At 39.9% G+C, this 18,091-nt stretch overlaps 1 protein-coding gene across 18 annotated transcripts in view; it reads left to right on the forward strand.

Annotated features, from left to right (window-relative positions):
* The window catches only part of magi2a (membrane associated guanylate kinase, WW and PDZ domain containing 2a), a 685,460-nt gene that overhangs the window by 429,601 nt on the left and 237,768 nt on the right, over nucleotides 1-18,091 (forward strand). The window lies entirely within an intron of this gene.

Genomic DNA, 18,091 nt, shown 5'->3' on the forward strand with positions numbered 1-18,091 from the left:
AAATTAACTCATTCCATTGGTTTTGGATGACAGTCATCTGGTGTCACCCCTATATCTCGAGTTATGGAGGCTAACCAAGTGTATATCTTTTATTTCCGAGGCTCCAGAAATTGAAACTTCTTTAAAATACTGAACAGTTGTACATTAGTTACGTCCTCTAATCAGCAATGCCAAATATCAAACACAATGCACTTCAATACTCCCAGGATAGTAAAGCAATTAAGAACAAATGTTTCAAGTTGAATATCAGGAAATAATGCATTTTTAAAAAGAACAATGTTTTATTGTACAGTTTTTGGATATAGCTTTGTTTGCTGAGCTAGAAGGTTCTTTTTTTGGACGTTTCATCACCATGCTAGGAAGATTGCTTCTGTAGTTCAGTATTTAGTCAGTATGTGTTGTTTTCCTGTAGACGCTGGTTTGAAGTTCCCTATTGGCTGTTCGCTCTACTACGACATCTAGGAATGGCAGTTTGTTGTTGTTTTCTTCCTCTTTTGTGAATTTTATGCCAGTAAGGGTATTATTGATGGTCTTGAAGGTTTCCTCTAATTTGTTTTGTTTAGTGATGACAAAGGTGTCATCCACATAGCAGACCCAAAGTTTGGGTTGGATGGTTGGCAGAGCTGTTTGTTCGAGTCTCTGTGTTACTGCCTCTGATAAGAATCCTGATATCAGAGATCCCAGTGTTCCGTTGATTTGTCTTTAGGTTTTGTTGGTGAAGGTGAAGTGGGTGGTAAGGCATAGGTCCACTAGCTTGACGATATTGTCCTTGCCGATGAAGTTAGTGGTGGTTGGTGTATGTGTCTTTGGTTTTCTAATAGTGTAGTCACTGTTTCCTTGGCCAGGTTGATGTTGATGGATGTGAACAGAGCTGTTACATCAAAGGAGACCATTATTTCATCCTCTTCTATCTTGGTGTCTTTGATGGTCTTCAGGAATTCTTGGGTGGAGTGGATGGAGTGGCGTGAGTCTTCTAATAAGTGGTTTAGTCTTTGGTATAACTCCTTGGCCAATCTAAGTTGGTGTTCCAGGTAATGAGACTATGAGTCTGAGTGGAGCTCCTGGTTTGTGAATTTTGAGTAATCCATAGAAACAGGGTGTGTTGGATCCATCTAGTTTCATTTTTTTGGAAGTCGGTCTTATTTATTTCTCCAGATTTCTGAAGTTTTTTGAGTAGGACTGTGGTTCAGTTCTCTAGTTGTGGGGTTGGGTCTATCGCCACTTGTTGGTAAGTGTTGTTATCTGCAAGTAGTTCTTTCGCTTTCTCAATGTAGTCTCTTTGCTTTAAAATTACTGTCAATATATGGTATTTTGTGCAGTCTTTGCAGGTAGACAGGCACAGCAAACAACACGACAGGGAACATATCAACAAAGACTCCATATTCAAACTACTAATCCTGTGCTTGGCATTCAACAATCAAATATATGAACAGATCAATGAAACGTCTATGGGCTCACCATCTCTGGGCTCATAGCAGAAGCAGTGTTGCAAAGATTGGAACATACAGCCCTACCACAATCCAATCTAAACTCTAGATCAGATACATAGACAACATTTTTGTTATCATTAAGAGAACAGAAATCAACAACACACAACAGATCATCAACACCATACTCACAGGGATCATATTTACAAAAGAGAAGGAAACCAACAGTCAACTTCCATTCCTGGATGTGATGGTACAAAGAATACAGAATGGCGAATGCGCCACAAAAGTATACAGGAAAGCCACACATAGCGATCAGGTCCTAAAGTGCAACAGCAACCACCCAATCACACATAACAGAAGCTGCATTAGGACCCTGTTCAAAAGGGCTACAACACACTGCACCACTCCCAACCTACGAAGGGAAGGAGAAGAACACCTCTACAGAGTCTTCGCCAAGAATGGATTTCCATGCAACTTCATCCGCAGATGAATAACAGACAAACAACATGACGAGGACATGCCACAATTTAACTCACTAGCCATGCTAGCTTACATAAAAATCATCTCGGAACTGACAGCCAGACTTTCCCAACCACTGGGAATCATGACAGCTCATGCTCAGACAACTCATCAGGACTAAAGACCCAATACCCATCATGTGCAAGACTAAGGTAATTTACAAAATTCCATGCAAAGACTGCACAAAACACAATATAGGGCATACAGGCAGGTAACTAACAATCCACATCCATGAACATCAACTAGCCATTAAATGCCACAACCAGCTCTCCCTAGTAGCCATACACACAGTTGACAAGGACCACAAATTCGATGGGACAACACAACAATCTTGGGACAAGCTCAACACAGGACAGCAAGGGAATTCCTAGAAGCATAGCACTCGTCCATGGACTCTATCAACAAGCACATTGACCTGGACCCAATATACCATCCACTACAACAAACAACCAGAACCGGAAACCAGAAGCAGCAGGAACGGTACCAAAATAAATTCCAGATATTGTTACGTCCTCTAATCAGCAATGCCAAATATCGAACACAATGCACTTCAATACTCCCAGGATAGTAAAGCAATTAAGAACAAATGTTTCAAGTGGAATATCAGGAAATAATGCATTTTTAAAAAGAACAATGTTTTATTTACAGCAGCACTTAACAGGAGCCTCCAAAGCACTGGAGATGTCACCTAGACAGGGACAAAACATCTGCAAATCAACTTCCCAGCTCAGCAAACACACCCACAACCGCAACAACTGGCACCTGAGCTACAAATCTTTACACAAACCTTGAACACCATGTGACTTTCGTGAGGACACTGATTATGACAGCCCCAGATTGGCACTTTTGCACTTTTGCAAACCTGGAGCTCTGAACTTGGAATCACATTGCCAGTTAAAGAAGGTCCTGAGTCTAGATCTGATTGACATTCTCAATGCAGTTGCATTCCCAGATCCTAGCATCACAACAACTCCCTCACTCAGCGAAACCCCAAGTGGGACAGGCAAATGTGAGAGGCTTAGTCAGAAAAATGATCAATAAGAGGGTTAATCAGGGAAATGACAAAAATTGAATTTGGAGGGTCTCAAGTCACATTTTTTATGAATTAACTCTGTAGATAATTTTATCAAGCTATTTCATAATGCTTCCAACAGGCAGGTGATTAGATTATGTTAGGTTATCTTGTGTGGTTGTAGCTGTAATCTTATTTTCTGGTTTATGAACATACGAATTACAATCAGGAATAAACAATTCAACCCTTCAAGCCTGCTCAACTAGTTGATACAATCATGGCTTAACTCATCTCGACCTCAACTCCAGCTTCCAACCTGCTCTTCATGACCCTCCAAACCATTACTAATTAAAAATCTCTCTAACTCCTCCTTAGATCTACTCAGTTTACAACACCCACAATTCACTGTCTGCGGCAGTGAATTCCACAGATTCGTGACCATTTGAGAGAACTAATTTCTCCTCATCTCTGTTAATTCTGCTACCACTTATCCTAAAACTGACCTCTCATTCTAGATTGTGCCACATGAGGAATCATCCTTCTACATTTACTTTTTGAATCCCCTTTAGAATCTTGTGTGTATCAATTAGGTCTCCTCTTATTCTTCTAAGCTCCAGAGAGTACAATCCTGAAGCACTCAATCTCTCTTTATGAAGCAAACCCTTCATCTCTGAAATCAATCTAGTAACCTAATGTCTGCATGGCAATTTTTTACATAGTCTATTATGTTCAAACTCTTGCTACCCCTACTGCATGCTGGTTAATTTGGTCGAACTAGAGCTATATTTTCTTATTAGTCTCCTACAGTCTTTCATTCAAGCAAAATGGAAAAGGTCATGTCAACTTCTCTGATGTCTGCCTAACAACAGGCCTAGGTGTCATATTATTTAAGATTGAAGGGACTCCTGAGGTATTTTACTGGAAATAGTGTAAGATCTTCAAATTGAAGACAATGACAGTAGCAGTTGTGTTTGCAGTGGTTAAACTGTTAATTTGTAAAGTCCGAGGAGGGTGTAAGGATGTTGGGTTATAAACAGTTATGCTTTAAATCATTCATTTAATTCCAAGATACATTAAACTGTATTATTAAATTATTAACTGGAGAGCGTTCAGAAAAGTTTTACCAGAACATTGCTGGGACTGGAGTGTTTGAGTTATAAAGAATAGATTGGATTGGCAGGGACGTTTTTCACTGGAACATAAGAAGTTGAGGAATCTTATACAAGTTTATAAAATCTTAAGGTACATAGATAAGGTGAATAGCAAAGCTCTTTTTCGTAAGGTGGGGGAGTTCAAGACTAGGGAGTATATTTTCAAGTAGGAGAAAAAGAGGACGGTAGATGCTGGAGATTAGAATTGAGAGTGTGCTGCTGGAAAAGCACAGCAGGTCAGGCGGCATTCAAGGAGCAGGAGAATTGACGTTTTGGCAAAGCCCTTCAGGAGTGAGGTTGTGAGTCGAGGGGGTGATGAGATAAATGGGAGGGGGTGGGGCTGGGGGGGGGAGAAGGTAGCTGAGAATGCAATAGGTAGGTGGAGGTTGGAGTAATGGTGATAGCTCGGAGAGGAGGGTGCAGCAGATAGGTGGGAAGGACGATGGGCAGGTAGGACAGGTCATGAGAGTGATTCCAAGTTGAAAGGTTGGAACTGGGATAATGTGGAGGGAGGGGAAATGAGGAAACTGATAAAATACACATTGATGCCTTGGGGTTGGAGGGTCCCAAGGCGGAAGATGAGGCCTTCTTTCTCCAGGCGTCAGTTGGTTAGGGAGTGGCGATGGAGGAGGCCCAAGACCTGCATATCATTGGCGGAGTGGGAGGAGGAATTGAAGTGGTCAGCCACAGGACAGTGGGGTTGGGTGGTGCGAGTGTCTCGGAGATGTTCTCTGAAGCACTCTGCGAGTAGGCGTCCTGTCTCCCCAATGTAGAGGAGATTGCATCGGGAGCAATGGATACTGTAAATGACAAGTGTGGAAGTGGAAGTAAAACTCTGATGGATGTGGAAGGCTCCTTTGGGGCCTTGGATGGAGATGAAGGGGGAGGTGTAGGCGCAGGTTTGCAATTCCTGCGGAGGCAGGGAAAGGTACCAGGAGGGAGGGTGATTTGATGGGGAGGCATAGATCTGACAAGGGAGTCACAGAGGGAATGGTCTTTACGGAAAGCAGATCGGGATGGGCAGCAAAATATATCTCTGGTGGTGGGGTCCATTTGTAGGTGGCGGAAATGGTGGAGGATGATGCGATGTATACAGAGGTTGGTGGGTGGAAGGTGAGGACCGGGAGCATTCTGTCCTTGTTGCGGTTGGAGGGTTGGGGTTTGAGGGCAGAGGTGCAGGAAGTGAATGAGATGCGTTAGAGAAGTTGATGAACTGTTCAACCTCCTCATGGGAGCACGAGGTGGTGCCGATACAGTCATCAATGTGTTGGAGGAAAAGGTAGGGAATGGTGCCGCTGTCTGTGCGGAAGATGGACTATTCCACGTAACCAACAAAGAGACAAGCATAGCTGGGGCCCATGCGGGTGTCCATGGCTACCCCTTTAGTCTGGAGGACGTGGGAGGATTCAAAGGAGAAATGATTGAGGGTGAGGACCAGTTCAGCCAAACAAATGAGAGTGTCAGTGGAAGGGTCCTGGTGTACATCGGGAGAGAAAGGAACGGAGGGCTTGGAGGCCCTCGTCATGGCGGATGGAGATGTATAGGGACTAGATGTACATGGTGAAGATGAGGCACTGGGGACTAGGGAAATGAAAGTCTTGGAGGAGGTGAAGGGCATGGGTGGTGTCCTGAACGTATGCGGGGAGGTCCTGGACCGGGGGAGATAGGATAGTATCATAATTTTAAGGTGAGAAGAGAAAGATTTGAAAAGGACACGAGGGGGAGCTTTTTTACACAGAGTGTTTGGTATGTGGAATGAACTGCCAGAGGAAGTGGTGGATGTAGGTACAATTAGAATGTTTAATAGATATTTGGAAAAGGACATGAATAGCAAAGGTTTGGAGGGATATGGGCCAAATGTAGGCAGAGGGGACCAGTTTACTTTGGGAACATGAATTGGACTGAAGGGTCTGTTTCCATGCTGTATGATTCTATGACTATTAAATAAAAATGAGTTGTGATCTTAAGAATAACTAATCAGTATTTCTGCCTAGTAAGATACATTTTGCAATGGAGATGGGTTTGGAGAAGGAAAAGGTTGCTATGATATCACTGAAAACTCTCAGAAACAAGAGATAGTGGCATACTGGCAATGTCACTGGTCTGGTAATCCAGTGCCTCAGGCTAAGTTTGAGGGCATGTTTTCAAATCCTACCATGGTAGCTGGTGAAATTTGAATTAATTTAATATTTCTGAAATATAAAGTTCATCTCAGCGCTGGCAACCTCGAAAACAATAATTGATTATTGTAAAAACTAACTGATTCACATATGTCCTTTAGGAAAGGAAATCTGCTTTCTTTACCTCATCCTGCCGCCTTGTGCCCCCAGATTCAGAGCAATGTCATTGACTTTTAACTGCTGTCTGAATAGGCCTTTCTAAGTTATTCATTTCAAGGGCAATTAGAGAGACAATAAATGCTGGCCTACCCAGAGGTGTCCACAACCCATGAAAGAACCAAGTGAAGAATTCTGCCTGAATTTGGAGACAGGGAGTAGGTACAGGCCAGAAGTCATATACTGGAATGCCTGTGAGAGCTTGCACTTGGAATAAGAAAAACAAATTTGTGACAATTTGATTTGATTTATTATTGACAAGTATATTGAGGTAAAGTGTTGTCTTGCATGCTTTACAGACATACAATTTGAAACAAAGCTGGACAATCTACCTAATTCGCACTATCAGAATCACTAGAAAAAGTTTTCACAGTGAAGGAAAGTTCTGGTGTTAAAAGTCACTAGCTGGGAAAGGGAAAGAATGGAACTAAACCCACCAAAGCTAACAGCATATAAAATACCTCAAAAAAGAGAACTTGGAGTGCATGTTCATAGCTCCTTGAAAGTGGAGTCGCAGGTAGATAGGATAGTGAAGAAGGCATTTGGTATGCTTTCCTTTATTGGTCAGAGTATTGAATACAAGAGTTGGGAGGTCATGTTGCAGCTGTACAGGACATTGGTTAGGCCACTGTTGGAATATTGCGTGCAATTCTGGTTTCCTTCCTATCGGAAAGATGTTGTGAAACTTGAAAGGGTCCAGAAAAGATTTACAAGGATATTGCCAGGGTTGGAGGATCTGAGCTACAGGGAAAGGCTGAACAGGCTGGGGCTGTTTTCCCTGGAGTGCCGGAGGCTGAGGGGTGACCTTATAGAAGTTTACAAAATTATGAGGGGCATGGATAGGATAAATAGACAAAGTCTTTTTACTGGTGTCGGGGAGTCCAGAAGTAGAGGGCATAGGTTTAGGGTGAGAGGGGAAAGATATAAAAGAGACCTAAGGGGCAACTTTTTCACGCAGAGGGTGGTACGTGTATGGAATGAGCTGCCAGAGGATGTGGTGGAGGCTGGTACAATTGCAGCATTTAAGAGGCATTTGGATGGTATATGAATAGGAAGGGTTTGGAGGGATATGGGTCGTGTGCTGGCAGGTGGGACTAGATTGGGATGGAATATTTGGTCGGCATGGATGGGTTGGACCGAATGGTCTGTTTCCATGCTGTACATCTCTATGACTCTATAAGCTGAGAAGCACTTTGGAATGGGTCCAAGAAAATCAGATGATTAATTAAGGGACTGTGTAAAATAAACCTGTAAAGTGGACTTTGTCATAGAGTTACAAAGCACAGAAACAGATCCTTCAGACTATCTCATCGGGACCAACCAAACATCCCAATCTGATATAGTCCAATCTGCCCGCATTTAGCCCATATCCATCTAAACCCTTACTATTCAGATGTGTTTTAAGTGTTGTAATTGTACCTGCCTCCACTACCTCTGGCAGCTCATTCCATACATGCACCACCCTCTGCATTAAAAGGATGCCCCTCAGATTCCTTTTAAATCTTTCCCTTGTCACTTTACACCCATGTCTTCTCATTTTGAATTTTTTAATAAAAGCTAGCTGTCTCTAAGAGATTCAGAACAGTATCTTTATCCCTGTTTATTTCTCCTTTATTCTTTGGTTGTCATTGAACAAGTATTATCTTCAGTTGAGATATTGAGTGATATGACCTAACAAAGTCTGTGCTAATTGTAGCTCGTGAACTGACTGCTAATTGGTCCACAAGAGCAAGCAGGGTTATTTTGTTTTACTGATCTTCCTATTATTGTTCTCCCCATGGAGAAACTTTAAATCAAAATGATAAAATTTACAAAATGACCCACAAATGAAAATATTGTCAACAAGTTTTCTCTTCTTGTAAATTTTACTTTCAATTATTTGAATTATACTGCTAATGTAAAGGTAAGTTTCACTCTTTAATATAAAGATTTGTCTTACACAAACCTGCAACATTTCCCACAGACAGGTGACACCATTTGCAGTTCTAAATTTCTCTAGCTCAGCCTCTGGTTTGTAGGATCTCTCACTTTCCCACTCAATCAATCCAGGAATCAAGTCACATTCACTAGCATCCCAAGTTATCCACCATCCCAAGTTAGCCAACCAAATGGCACAGTCCTCCAGAATTTCTTCAGCTAACTTCATGACAAGCATGATGGCACTGGTGCTCCAGATATTTATTTGTAATAGCCCATTATCAAACCCCATGGAAGTGTCTGGTTAATTCTAGTAAAACTGAAAGAGTAGCAAAAGCATTATCCAATTCACAATTGCTGTTCCAATGTCTGACATTTAAGAAGGATGGTCTAAAAGGAAAAGGATGATTGGGTGGTGCTACTAATGAGAGATGGGATTGATACATTAGTCAGAAGGGATCTTTGATTGGAAGAACAATCTGTTTAGGCATAAGGTGCAAAACTTGACCTACTCTTGGGAAATAAGCAGAGCAGGTGACTGAGGTGTCAGTGGGGGCGCACTTTGGGGCCAGCGACCATAATTCTATTAGTTTTAAAATAGTGATAGAAAAGAATATACCTGATCTAAAAGTTGAAGTTCTAAATTGGAGGAAGGCTAATTTTGACTGTATTAGGCAAGAACTTTCAAAAGCTGAGTGGGCACAGATGTTTGCAGGTAAAGGGATGTCTGGAAAATGGGAAGCCTTCAGAAATGAGATAGCGAGGGTCCGGAGAAAGTATATTCCTGTTAGGGTGAAAGGAAAGTTGGTAGGTATAGGGAATGCTGGATGACTAAAGAAATACAGCGTTTGGTTAAGAAAAAGAAGGAAGCATATGTCAGGCATAGACAGGATAGATCGAGTGAATCTTTTGAAGAATATAAAGGCAGTAGGAGTATGCTTAAGAGAGAAGTTAGGAAGGCAAAAAGGGGACATGAGATAGCTTTGTCAAGTAGAGTTAAGGAGAATCCAAACGGTTTTTACAAATAAATTTAGGACAAAAGGGTAATGAGGGAGAGAACAGGGCCCCTCAACGATCAGCAAGGCAGCCTTTGTGTGGAGCTGCAGGAGGTGGGGGAGATACTAAACGAGTATTTTGCATCAGTATTTACTATGCAAAAGGACATGGAAGATATAAAATGTAGGGAAATAGACGGTGACATCTTGAAAAATGTCCATATTACAAAGGAGGAAGTGCTAGATGTCTTCAAACGCAAAAATGTGGATGAATCCCCAGGACCTGATCAGGTATACACAGGATTTCTGTGGGAAGCTAGGGAAGTGATTGCTGGGTCTCTTACTGATGTATTTGTATAATTGATAGTCACAGGTGAGGTGCCAAAAGACTGAAGGTTGGCTAACGTGATGCCACTGTTTAAGAAGGGTGGTAAGGACAAGCCAGGAAACTACAGACCAGTGAGCCTGATGTCAGTGGTGGGCAAATTGTTGGAGGGAATCCTAAGGGACAGGATGTACATGCATTTGGAAAGGCAAGGACTGATTAGGGATAATCAACATGGCTTTATACTTGGAAAATCATGTCTCACAAACTTGATTGAAGAAATAACAAAGAGGATTGATGAGGCAAAGCAGTAGATGTGATCTATATGGACTTCAGTAAGGCATTTGACAAGGCTCCCCATGGGAGACTGGTTAGCAAGGTTAGATCTCATGGAATACAGGGAGAATTCGCCATTTGGATACAGAACTGGCTCAAAGGTAGAAGACAGAGGGTGGTGGTAGAGGGTTGTTTTTCAGACTGGAGGCCTGTGACCAGTGGAGTGCCACGAGGATGGGTGCTGGGTCCACTACTTTTCATCATTTATATAAATGATTTGGATGTGAGCATAAGAGGTACAGTTAGTAAGTTTGCAGATGACACCAAAATTGGAGGTGTAGTGGACAGTGAAGAAGTTTACAACAGTACCTTGATCAGCTGGGCCAGTGGGCTGAGAAGTGGCAAATGGAGTTTAATTCAGATAAATGTGAGATGCTGCATTTTGGGAAAGTAAATCTTAGCAGGACTTATACACTTAATGGTAAGGTCCTAGGGAGTGTTGCTGAACAAAGAAATCTTGGAGTGCAGGTTCATAGCTCCTTGAAAGTGGAGTCGCCGGTAGATAGGATAGTGAAGAAGGCGTTTGGTATGCTTTCCTTTAATTGTCAGAGTATTGAGTACAGGAGTTGGGAGGTCATGTTGCAGCTGAACAGGACATTGGTTAGGCCACTGTTGGAATATTGCATGCAATTCTTGTCTCCTTCCTATCGGAAGGATGTTGTGAAACTTGAAAGGGTTCAGAAAAGATTTACAAGGATGTTGCCAGGGTTGGAGGATTTGAGCTATACGAAGAGGCTGGTAATACTCCAGATTGATAATTGATTAATGGAAAGAAAACAATCAGAATGAAGGGTCCATATTAGATTTGCAGGCTGTGATACTGGTACTATATGGGTCAGTGCTTGAGCTGTGCTGTTCACAATCTATAAAAATTATTTGGACATAGGGACCAAATGTCTGATTTCCAATTAAGCAGATAACACAAAACTAGATCGGTATGTGTGTCATCAGGATAATGCAAAGTGACTTCCAAGCATTTTGGAGAGGCTGCTTGAATGTCAAGAATATAGTAGATATAATATAATGTTTGAGTGTGGAGTTATCCATCTTAGTAGGAGGAACAGAGGTGCAAGTTATTTGTTAAATGATGAAAGATTGGAAAATATTGATGTCTGAAGGGACCTGAGTGTCGTTGTACTTGTCCACATCACTGAATGCTGACATGTGGGTGCAGGAAGCAAACAGGAAGGGAAATAGTATCCTGGTCAATATCACAAAAGGATTTGAGTTGAGGACAGAAGATGTATTGCTTCAAATTTGTAGACACTTGATGAGATTGCACCTGGAGTATTTTGTGCAGTTTCCATCCCCTTACCTAAGGAAGGAAGTGCAGCAAAAGTTTACCAGGCTAATTCCTAGGTTTATGGATTTGTCCTGTAATGAAATATTGAAGGGACCGGGCCTGTTTTCATTGGACTTTGAAAAGGTTCAAGCTCATCTCATTAAAACCTATTCAATTTCTCAAGGGCTAATCAGGATGGGTGCAGAAAAAAAAAGTTTGCTGGAGCTGGGAGATCTGAAATCAGAGGACACTATCTCAGGATAAGGGATGAATCATTTAGTAGTGAAATAAGTAATATTTTCACTCAGGGGGTATTTATTCATTAAGTATATTCAAGATTGTGATAGTTAGAATTTTAAATACCAATGAATCAAGAAATGAGGATAACATGCAAAAATAACACCAATGTAGATTAACAGCCATGATCTAGAATGGTAGAACAGATAGAAGGGACTGAAAGATCTACTCCTACTTCTATCTTAGAATGTTCCTAACCATCTCTTTAGTTTTCAGCCTTCTGCACTGTTTAACTGTATTATAAACCCATAGTTGCTTGTAAAATATCTTCTCTGCATCCCTTCTCCTGTACATCTCTTTTGTCTGCATCTTACCCTTGTGTCTGTTCACATTGTTTCCATTTTGTCTTCATTACTTTTGGCACTACTTCCAGGTCAAGGGGTACTAGGTCACATGGAGCAGTATTTCTTTCTATTCAAGAAAATTACAATCAATGCAAACTTTAGAAAATCCTTTCAAATAGTCTTTTTAAAAAATTACAGATTCTGTAGACAATTTTAAAGAAATTACAAATTTTCCTCACACTACTGCTCATGATGAAAGGTCATCACACAGGCTTTGTCCATGATAGGAGCGTGTTGATTTGGAAATCACAAATATTAAACAACATAGAGCCTGTAACACAAAGGTTTCATTTCTATAGCTTCAAAATTACTTACCAAGAGCAGAGATATCCGATTCTTTTGCCCTAGATATGGACACTCATCTCAAAATATAATTTTTTATACATCCTATTGTGTGACCCAATTGACAAAAAGAATTGTATACAAAAAGTAATTACACAGCAGAAACAAAGTATGCACTATCGTTATGTATCTCATTTTCCCTCACCATTCTCATTCTTCTCTTCCTCTGCAGCAACACTTTCTGTCATCTATATTATGCTTCTTGTCCTCTGTCTCTTACTCTTCAGAGTGCCTTGTTTGCTCCCCATTTCACCATTATTTCTTTATGCCTATTCTTGCCCTTCCCCCCTCCCCGCAGCTCCCATCCTCATCGTTGGCATTCTTTTCTTGTTCTAAAATGTGTTCTCCAATTCCCTTACCCTCTTCATCCACATTTGTCTTCATCAACTCCTTCATAAAATTATGTAAAAGTCAGGTAGCATTATTGGATATCATTGAGTTTTTATTTCATTTTTGTTTGTGCTTTTCATTCCTTGCTAGTGCAATTGGGGTGTGTACTTGAATTTATTGTAACCCAGAAACTTTGAGATACCTTTTCACAGAGTGCAACTTGCCTGTAAGAGCACAGTGCGCAAGTTGCCTGTAAGAACACTCATCCAAACAGCCTAATTCCTTTTGTAGCATGCAGTGGTGCCATAGTACCTGATAATCTCATGATATCGAAAACACAGACAGGGTTAAATGGCAATTTATATTTTGACTTCAATATATTCTCAGCCATTTGAATAAAGTATTGCTTTATGGAGATAATTTTATGGAGATAATTTGACCAACCTGACAGGGGTAAACTATCACAAGTGGATTGACTACCTATAAAATAACTTTTATTGAACAACTATTTTTTCTGAGCAGAAGAATTATACGAAGTATTCAGCTATTAACACAAATTGAGAGGGAGAAAAACAACTGAAACTTGAAAATATATTTTCAGTTGTAATATATGACTATACATGATAGAAAAATTTTCAGTTTAACATTTTTTAATCCCATGATTCTGAGGTGAAGCAGCAGCATTCTTCAGAAATTCTGTAATCACCATACTCATAGAACATAGGCAGCTGCAGCTGAATGATTTGACAGTAATTGTTGTCTTTTGGAAACTGCAGAACATTTAAAGGGACTTTGTTGCCATGGTGAAATGCCTGAAAGACATGTCATCAAGCCTACATGCAGTGCAGCAGCATTCAGATGTACTCTTACTTCATCACTAATCATGTCATGTGTTTTAAAACAAATTTTAATGTATTTGCTGTCTGATGTGTTCATTTGATTTTTTTCTTTGCTCTCTTTATGGTCTTCCTATTCCTTACAATTTATTGCTAGAAAAAAGAATGATTGGTCTGTTTACTGTATTTTGTCAGGAGGAAAATGACCCAATGATAACTCTTTTTTAGTTGTCCCTCCCAGTCCACTGAACCGTTTGGATTACCTAGAGAGAAGGGATTTCAGAAAGTGGAAATTAAATTAACATCCTATCAGTACATGAAACTATGTTGATTCTCTAATTCATTTTACCATTCTGGTGCTTCTATTTTCACCTTTAGAATTAATCAGCAAACATCACCAGCATAAAGTGACAGGCAGCTTGAGAGATCTGACCTATTTCCAGAATATGCTATAGAACTATTGAGTTCATCCCATTATGTAATGACTACCATTTTAATGGATTTGAATATACATTTTTCCCCTTTGCTGTTTTGACCCTTTCTTGTGATATGTGTCACAAGGAAAAATCTGTTATTGCATACTGAAATAACTTTTCTTAACTTATATGTAGTCTTCAGACTGCTTTATTTCATTACCCTTTAGGAACAACTATCAGGGTAGTGAATAATGATTTTTGTAATAATCTCCAGATGTCTGTCTCTCAATGACAGCAGTAAAAACATGTGAGAAAATGCTTCCTTTCTCATGCAGGAGGTGACATGCATTTCTGTCCATGTTCAATACTTCAAAGTTTCAATGATTTAACATGCCCTCAGTACATATTGGTAAGAAACTCGTATAAAGCAATGATTCATTTTGGAATATGCTTCAGATTGTAAAGTTATGTTCACAATAGCAGAGGGAGATTTTTCTTTTGTAAATTTTGTTTCTGAAATATTTTCAATTTCCAAAACACAAAAAGGAGATAAAAATGTAAAATGTGTCATTTTTCAGGCAGGAAGTCGTGGTAATTAGTACATACAACAATAGTGGCAGGATGCTAAGTTTTTCAAACAGTGGCTTAGTTCATTCTCTACACTACATTTTGTATACTAATTAAATCATCAGAGGCTTCCTTGGCTCTCATAGTAAGAGAACTACTCTCAGGATTCAAATTCGTTTTGCTTCAAATTTTACGTTAAGCTGATACTTAGAATTGTATTTTTCTTTCTGTTAAGCAACTGTTACTGTATCATAATTCCACAGTTAAATGCTGAAAAAATAGACAAATATGAGACACTGAAAGATTTTCTTTGTGATGTCTTATGCACATTAAAATTCTGGACTGAACAACTAGGATCAAAACCTCTGTTCATTTGTTCTATCCGCTGCTCTTGTGCCTGATCTCTGTGCTTCAAAACAGTGAGAGTGTTGCCAATTTAGAAATAGATCTCCAGCACAGTCATGATTTTAACAAAATTGAAAGAGATACACTGTACTGTTATGATCAGGATCTTGGAAGCAACTGGCTTTATGCATTTAAATGAAGTCAGTTATGCTTCAAGTCTTCACGTTAAAGATGGTATGCTCAATCTAATATTAGAAACAGGACAAATCTTTGAGGAAATCTAAAATCCTAATAATCCCAAAATGCATTTATTTATTTATTTCTGTTTCTTTCTAATAGGGTTGGTAGTTATTTAACTGGTGTTTTTTAAAATGTCAAGAAATTCATTCTTTGAAGTCTTGTATGGTGCTCAGTTGGCTGGACAGCTGGTTTGCAATGCAGAGAAACACCCTCAAATTTAGAGTTTTATATTATTTATTAGGCATATTAACCAATTATTGCATCCTTGTTGAAAACATTTTGCTTTAATGAGAAACCCACAATTATGTGTATTAAGAAATCTGCTTGATAGATTGTTTAGTTTAAAGCTGATATGGTATTTAGTTGGTCACCGTGATAACTAGGAATATTATTTTATTTTATGGCCTGTAGAGTAGTGAGTTGAGAATGCTGGTACATTCCTCCAGCTTTCTCATCTCACTAGGATGTCTGAAATGTGTTGCTATATGCATTTCTAATAAGAATTTACAACCTTGGAGTAGAACTTGAGGTGAACAGCTTAGTACATTTGGATAAAAACAAGAGTAGATGAAAAATACTGTTGTTGCCTATCTCCTCATTCTCATTATCTTCTGCCATCGCAAAGTTCAACTTATGATCCAAAGATAAAGTTTTTGACTATTTGCCTAATATCATCTTACTCTTGCTTCACCATGACTGGCAAAGCATTCAGACAACACTTTCTACAACCAGGAATTATCTTTCAAACTTCTTTGCTTTTTACACTTTTCCATATGTCTCAATTTCAAACTTCTCCTCAAGACCTATCTCAGTGACAAAACTTAGGCTTCATTAAGTTGTTGTTCCTTTCCCACTTCCTGTTTAATTTCCTAACTGCCTGAAAACTATTTTGGGAAACATAATTGTACAAAAATCTGCTGATAAGTCAACTGAGACAACACGGTAACTGTGGCCATCATCCTACCAGATCATCAGGCTGCTCTGTCATTAGAAGGACTGGTGGTGTTTTAACCTGAGGGTCACCATGCCTTGGGTGAGGGGAGAAGTTGAGAAGGTTTGTCCTTCATGGTAATCTCAAATGTGGAAGCACTGCATAACTTAACACCTGATCTGTTGAATGTGGAATACATTGACTCTCAGTATGCAGTTTGGACATTGTATGGGATAAAACCTTGCAATAGCATCGTGTATGAGTTTGAAATTCTGCAAGAAAGAGTTGAGGCTGCCAACAAGGAAATGTTATGTAACTTCTCAGCTGTTATTTAAACAACAAGAATTACTTCTGTTGACCTAAATTTTATGGTTCTTTTCCTCCTGTTATGAGCTTCACCCCAATATCACTGTCAATTTCTACTCTAAGAAACTAATGATGATATTTGCATACAACGATTAAGATGGTCTTGTGACTTTCTCTGGTTTGCATACTTAGTATGGGCAATAACCCATTTATTTCAAATGGATTGATGATTTTGTTGACATATAGCTGACAAGATAGCAATGCACATTGAGAGGTGGTGAAATTAGATTAGATTAGATTACTTACAGTGTGGAAACAGGCCCTTCGGCCCAACAAGTCCACACCGACCCGCCGAAGCACAACCCAACCAGACCCATTCCCCCCTTCACCTAACTCTACGGGCAATTTAGCATGGCCAATTCACCTAACCTGCATATTTGTGGATTGTGGGAGGAAACCGGAGCACCCGGAGGAAACCCATGCAGACACGGGGAGAATGTGCTACCTCCACACAGAGAGTCGCCTGAGGCAGGAATTGAATCCAGGTCTCTGGCGCTGTAAGGCAGTAATACTAACTACTGTGCCACCGTGCCGCCACATTGCTGAGTAATTTCTAGGTAACTTAAAATACTACTGAAGAAATGTTTTCCCAGCTTTTTACCCTTAATATTTCTTTTCCAATGTAATTAAAAAATGTTAAGTATGACTCTAGTTCATTTTAAATGGAGCTGTTGATCCTGATTCAGCAATATTTCCTGAACTATCCTGTGTGGTCCACCACATTTATTTTCCAAGACAAGTAGCTCCTGAACCTATGTAGCCTTAAAGATTCACATTCATTTACAAGGCAAGTGTCAGTGATTTTAACTTTTTCTGGCTTGTTTTATATATACACATTTAAAACCATCCTCTCTCCTTTGAAGTGTTTCATTTCTCCATGCTCCTTGTAGACTCTTCCATGTCTCCTCTCCCCATCCCACTCCTTAAACCCAGCAGGCAACTTCCAGATCTACCAAAAAGCTGTCTTGGCAAAAACTCAGTTCTCAGTCCCCCTTTCCAACCTCACGAAAAGGAGTATTTTGGTCCTCCCTCCTACATCAGCTATACAACCTCTCATCCAGCCCATAGCTTCGATGTTGCTGGCAATTCTCTCACTGCCAGCATTAACTTTCCTAACAACAGGCTGTTATTGTAACAGCAGACAAATTCTCTGCTGCATTTGCTGATGACAGACTCACTAATAAGCCTATCCGCAGTAAACATTGGGCAGAAGCAGCTTGCAATCTGAGCAGCAGTTCCTCACCATTTTACTTAAAGGAGTTACTTTACTATGATCGGTCACTTACATGACTACATTTTCTGAAGCACTTAGAGACTCTTGGAGGCAAATTTGTTTGCTGCCTCTGTGTATTTTGAGAACTGCAGAGCAGGTAGAAAAGTTAGTCTAAAAGGCATCTGGAATATTTTACTAGGCAAGAGCAGCTACAACCACATAAAACACAATTAGAACACAGTTTTGGACACCACACTAAAGAAGAATGTGATTACACCTGAAAGAATACGTAAGACATGTTGCAAAGAGTGGAGAATTGTAGCCATGAAGAAAAATTAGGTAGGCTAGAATTGTTATCTTTGGAAGAGAGAGAACTAAGGTGTGATTTAATTAGCATGTAAGTAATTAGGAGGAGCCTTAATAAATCAAAAAGGAATCAACTATTTTTATTACCAGGAAGACCAATAACTAGGGGATAAAGATTTATAGTTATTGATAGAAGGATTATGAGAGAGTTGAAGTTTTTCTTTGCTCTGAGGGTGGTGAGATTCTGGAACTCAC

Source organism: Chiloscyllium punctatum, chromosome 44, assembly GCF_047496795.1.
Source record: "Chiloscyllium punctatum isolate Juve2018m chromosome 44, sChiPun1.3, whole genome shotgun sequence".
Classification (NCBI taxonomy): domain Eukaryota; kingdom Metazoa; phylum Chordata; class Chondrichthyes; order Orectolobiformes; family Hemiscylliidae; genus Chiloscyllium; species Chiloscyllium punctatum.